The sequence below is a fragment of the Mercenaria mercenaria genome, chromosome 9, assembly GCF_021730395.1.
Source record: "Mercenaria mercenaria strain notata chromosome 9, MADL_Memer_1, whole genome shotgun sequence".
NCBI lineage: Eukaryota > Metazoa > Mollusca > Bivalvia > Venerida > Veneridae > Mercenaria > Mercenaria mercenaria.
The window spans coordinates 61,439,410-61,445,409 of record NC_069369.1 but is presented as its reverse complement, the minus strand read 5'-3'; positions in this window follow the sequence as shown (position 1 = coordinate 61,445,409).

Sequence of the window (6,000 nt, the reverse complement as noted above, 5' to 3'; positions counted from 1 at the left end):
GTTGCTCGCTCGTTATGCGTAAACGGTCTGCAATTTGGCTTTGAAGTAAGATTTTTCTGAAAGATTGTTCACTGGCCCAAAAGACGGCCAATCATTGATAAAGAAATATTTTTTTAAAAAATAAATTATGAACCTGGAAGCAATGCACATGTCAAATGCGCATGATCACCTTTCTAATGGCTCATTGTCACAGGAGCAAAAAAAATCAAAATGACTTTTTGGCATTTTTGTCTCAGAAACCATCATTGTAATAAATTTAAGTGTATATGGCTCACGGACCCATACCGTATCCTAAATACGTTACTTCCACCTGTGAAAGGACCATTTGTTTGAAATTATTTCAGAATGAGGCCTACCCAAAGAACATTTAGGCCAAGTTTCATCAACTTCCACCAAATGGTTTCAAAGGAGATGTTGTTTTAAGACAAGTCTATTTAAATTATGTGCCCCCGGGACGGGGCCATTTTCAACTACGTGAGTATAGTTATTGGTAAAGGACTACTATACGATGCTACATCAAATATCAAAGCCCTAGGCCATGTGGTTTTGTACACGAAGATTTTCAAAGTTTTCCCTTTATAAGTCTATATATTAACCATGTGACCTAGGGTGTGGCCATATTTGACCCTAAGGGGAATAATTTGAACAATCTTGGTAGAGGATCACTAGATACTGCTACATACCAAATGTCAAAGCCCTAGGTCCTGTGGGTTTGAACTAAAAGATTTTCAAAGGTTTTCCCTATATAAGTCAATATAAGTATGTGACCCCTGGGCGGGATCATATTTGTCCCTAGGGTGGAAATTTGAACAGTCTTGGTAGAGGATCACTACCTGATATCAAAGCCCTAGGACCAGTGGTTTTGGACAGTACTATTTTTAAAGTTTTTTCCTTTCGCTTGCCATGTCAACTATAGTTCTGAACAGAAATCAATTCTTTGAACAAATTTTAATGAAGGCTATCCAAGGAATATCCCTGTGAATTTCATGAAAAGTGGCCTGGTGGTTTAGGAGGAGATGTTGTTTAAAGGAAAATGTCGACGGACGACACGGACGACGGACAATAACTGGCCACAATAGCTCACCCTTGCACACTTCGTGCTCAGGTGCGCTGACAACTCGATCAACCGCGGCTTTATTTTGACTAGTTGAAAAAGAGGTGTCTGGTACACATATCAATACTGTAATACTATTACACTGGGAAAAAAGGGGCCCAATATCGGGAGTGTACGGTCCCTATTTTTTCAAAAATACGGGCGTAAAACCGGATGTAAAAAAACAAATAAACGGACCAAATATACGATCCCGAATTTGGGAAACACCCAGTAAAAGGGGAACCCCCGTATTTTTGTCATGCATAAACGGGACCCCCGAATACGCCGAATATCCCTAAATGAAATTTTCCCGTAAAAAACAATAAACGAATTTTCCAAAAAAAAAAAAACCCAGAAATGGTTTTTTTTTCGTGTCCTGCTTTAACATAATTTTCCCTTTTTTCAGTTTTCAAAGGGGTTTTGAGATTTTTTTTTTTCCCCGGTTACTTTCCGAAATTTTAGAATATAGGGAACACGAAATACGAGCCTGAAATTTTTCCCGAATATACGTAGTAAAAAGGGGATCCCGTATTTTTGTCATATACGGACTGTGATTGCACTAATATAGGGGGGAAATAAAACGGCCCTTTGAAATTTTCTAATAAAGGGGCCCTTGGGAAATTTTTTCCGTAAAACCATGATAAAGGGAGTATACGGACCCCCGTTTTTTTGTCAAATACGGACTGTGATTGCATCAAAAATTAGGGGGCAAATACGGATTTGTTTTTTTCTAATATACGGGCTTGGGAAATTTTTTTCCGTATCCCGCTTTGATAAACAAATTTATCAGGGAAATCCCGTACTTTTGCATAAAAGGGGGCCAAATCCAAAACCTGAACTTTTTGATATACGGCTACGGACTAGCCCCCGATATGCAGGTAAAACCAATATACGGATCCCGTATTTGGGGTCATATACGGGGAAAAAAACAAAACGTTTTTTTTTAATTAAGGGGTTTTAAGGGACTAGTCCCGAAATGCACTGGTATACGCAATATACGGATCCCGTACTTTTCATAAGGGAAAGTATTTGCATCTGATAAAAAACGGGGATATACGAACCTGTAGTTTTTGATAAGGGGCCCAAAGGTTTTTCCCGTTTTTTGCAAGATAGAGAGTAAAACAGATTCCAAATTTGTCACATTTAAACTAAATTTTGGGTTTTTTCGTATTGGGGGAATTCAGGGCCCAAATTAATTTTTTAAAAGTTTACTTTTAAACCAGACTTTTCCCGTATATATGATTTTATATTACAAATCCCGTATTTTTTTTTTTTATGTAAACTGATTTTGAATATGGGCACACACTGAAAGATGAAAAATAAATGTCGGTGATACCTACGGGCAGAATGGTGTTTTTAAAAAAACAAGAAAAGACAGGGTATGAGAAAAAAAACCCTTAATTGTTTAAAAAATTTGGGACTTTTCCGTTTAAAACTAAAAATTTTATTCAACTTAAATATTTTTAAAAACCCATTTTTTTCAAACGGTTATGAATCTTTTTTCTTTTTCTTGTCCAAATGAAAAAACCCCAAATTTAAAAAAGGTGAGTAATCAATAACATCAAGCATTTTTTTAAAATTATTATATGTTCATTTCGGATTGAAAAACTAGAAATTCCCACTTTTAAAATTTCCGGGGCGGGGTTGACTCAACAAATCATTAGTATCACTTTTTACTATTTTTTCCTGTACATGTTTTCGTTATTCCCTTTAATGCTGTTTCCCGCTATGGGTTTTTTTTCGTTTTGCCGTCTTCTAATAAGACAGTACACCCCTCCAAAATTTTTCCGAAAAATGAATTTTAAAAAAGACCATAAAGGTTCTTTTACTGGAACACGAAAAGAAAAGCAGGTTTACAAAATAAACCCCCAAAAGGAAAATTTTTTTTTTTTTTTTTCAGTTTCCTGATCTCAATAATATAACCCTTTTATCTGTTGTTACAATGTCACTGAACGAATGGCTCACCCGGGGCGTCTGTCTGCATCTGTTGATAAAACAAGTAAAAACCCTTCAAAACCATAAGTATAATTCTTTTCGTGAAAAAAATTAGTCTCCCGTTCTTTTATTCCATAAAAAAACTCTTGGTCAACCGGGAAAATAAAAAAAATGAAACCTTAAAATTAAAAAAGTCGACTCTTGCAATTCATAATACTGAAAATTTTTCCCTTAAAAATAAAGTGAAAATTATGACAATAAAATGAAAAGTGGTCGCCCCCGGTAAACAACCCGACCGCAGGGGCCCAAAAAAAAGAATTTTTCCCCCACGCGTTCCCAAAATAAAACCCGCAAGGGGGGTTTTTAGTGTTTAATGCACGTTAAATATAAAATTTTTTTATCGTAAAAATTATTTAAAAACATCAAATTCCCTTTTTCCGCAACTTTAATAGTCTGCAGAATACGAGCTAATTATACCCCTTTAAATATCCATAAACTAAAAAAAAAAAATCCGGCCATGAGAAAACCAAAAATAGGGGGTTGGGCGACCAGCAAGGATCAAACCCACCCTTTTGCGCCCCCTGTGCAGTCGGGTCGGGAGCCATGTTTTTCGCTTCAAAGCCTATTGGAATTAGAAAAACTTTTTAGCGAACACATGGATCCTAAAGCGGGACTGCGCGGATGCGCAGGTTGGCCTCGACCCCATGCGGGTCAAAAACTAAGACTATGTTTTTTTTCTCATGCACGGGCTCAATTATATATTTTAAATTCTGTTCTTGTGGGGACGTTTCTGGGGGCCCAAAGTGCCTTTGTTTAGTATTCTTTAAAAAACATTTGCGTTTTTTCCCTTAAATTTATTTCCCCCACCCCAAGATTGCATAAAAGTTACCCAAAAAAATAGAAAATTTTAAAATTTTTTGTCAAATTTTTAAAACACCCTTTTAAAAATTTCATTGGTTTACAATATTCCGGGGGAAAAAAATTAAGGAAATTTTTTTTTCCGGGCCCAGTGTTTTTTTTAAAAAAGCTGGGTCATAAAAATATAAAAAACCCCACTTTACTAAAATTTGATAGGTCCTTTAAATTTTATTGTTTTTTAAAGGGTTTTTTAAAACCTGTTAATAAAATCATTTTTGCGCCCGCGAAAAAAAAGACTTTTGTGGCCCAAAATTTGAAGTTTTAAAAAACCTGAAAAAGGGCGTAAAACAAAAGAACGGGAAAAAAAACCATCAATGGGAAATATCGCAATTTTAAAATTTTTTTTAAAATGTCAAAATGGTCCTTTTGAAAATCGTTTTAAAATAACAGACAAAGCGAGCAGTTAAACTTATTTTTGTACATTTTAATGGTCCTGAAAGTAAATTTTTTGTTTTAGATGTATAAAAGTAACGATTTTAAATATGTTAGATACCAAAATTCATTTTAACAAAATATACTTTTATTTTGAAAATAAATAAAAGAATTAAAAATTAAAAAATTCGACTTTTTTCCGCTTTTCACTTTTAGTTTTTAAATTTAAGTTTAAATTCAAGTACATCTTTTAGTAAACCGTTTGCCCTAAAAGGGCATCAGATAAAAAAATATAAGGGCCCAAAAAAAAGCTAAAATTTTATCTTTTTTCACCCCCCCCCCCACCCCCCGTGAAAACAACAACAACCTTTTTTAGGGAAAATCGAAAAATTTGGATTATTTTTCCCCCGCTTTACTTTTTTAAAGATGTTATTTAAAAATTGGAAATGCAAAAGATCAATAGAAGTATGTTTTTTTTAGGTCACTAAAAAATTCTTTTTCCTTTCAATTAAAAACCCAAATTCTATTTTAATATAAATTTTAACTTCCCAAAACCTTTTTTTAATAAAATACTTTAAAAAAAAAAAAAAAAAAATACGAAATGACAACCGCTTACATGACTTACAAAGTGGGGTAAGATAAAAAAATCGAAAAGGGGAAGAGATCCCCCGGGGACGTCACGCTTTAAACATCTTTTATCTGGTGGTTGGCAAAACAAATGAAATTTTAAAACCGTTTGCGTATTGAATCAAAATTTTTTAAATTTTTTGTAACTTTTTTTTTCCAATTTTAAAGGATTTTCAAAAAAACAAAAAGAATTTTTAAAAAAACAACCCAAAAAACATATTTTTTTTATCCAAAAAAAACTTTTTTTCAAAGCATAAACCGGGTTTTAAAAAAAGAACCCTATAATTTCAAAACGGCGTAGTGAATTTTTTACAACCTTTTGAAAAAACATTTTAAGTTAAGCTTCATAATTAATTCATTTTTTTTTCGGGAAAAAAAAACAATTTAAAAAAAATCAAAAAGTTCTTGTTTTTTTTAACCTTCCCAAATTTATAAAAAATTTTTTATTTTAAAAAAGTGTTTTAAAAAAAGGTTTTGAAACCCTTAGAAAAAAAAATCACTGTTTTAAAAAAAAAAAAAACATGGACGGTCGGGTTCTGCCCACCCGATCACTGTCTTTCCCTTCTAAAAATTAAAAATTTGTAAAACAAAAAAACGATCCTTTCCCATAGTATTTAATTTTTTTTTAATACTGACAAATGGGTAATTTTTGAAAAGAAAAAACATTTTCCTCTAGACCAAAGGGAAAGGGGATGTTGTAATTTTTTGCAAAATGCCATCTAGAAAAAAGCGTTTTTTTTTTGTCCGATTAAACCCGGAAACCCATCTTCTAAAAATTTAAAAAATTGTTAATTTTTTAACTTTAAATAAAAGTTTGTTTTAAAACGAAAAGAATGAACGTGCGTGCCGCCCTTTTTCATTCTTTAAAACTAGCCTCGGGGTACCAACTTCTACGAAAAAAAAACCCTTCTAAATTTCTGGAGTTTTTTTTTTTTTGTCCCTTTTAAAATTTAAATTTTCCCTTTAAAAAAACCCAAAAGGTATTTCAACAAATGATTTTTGCACGAATTTTTTTTTTTTTCAAACACTTGCAACATTCAACATTTGGTGACTGA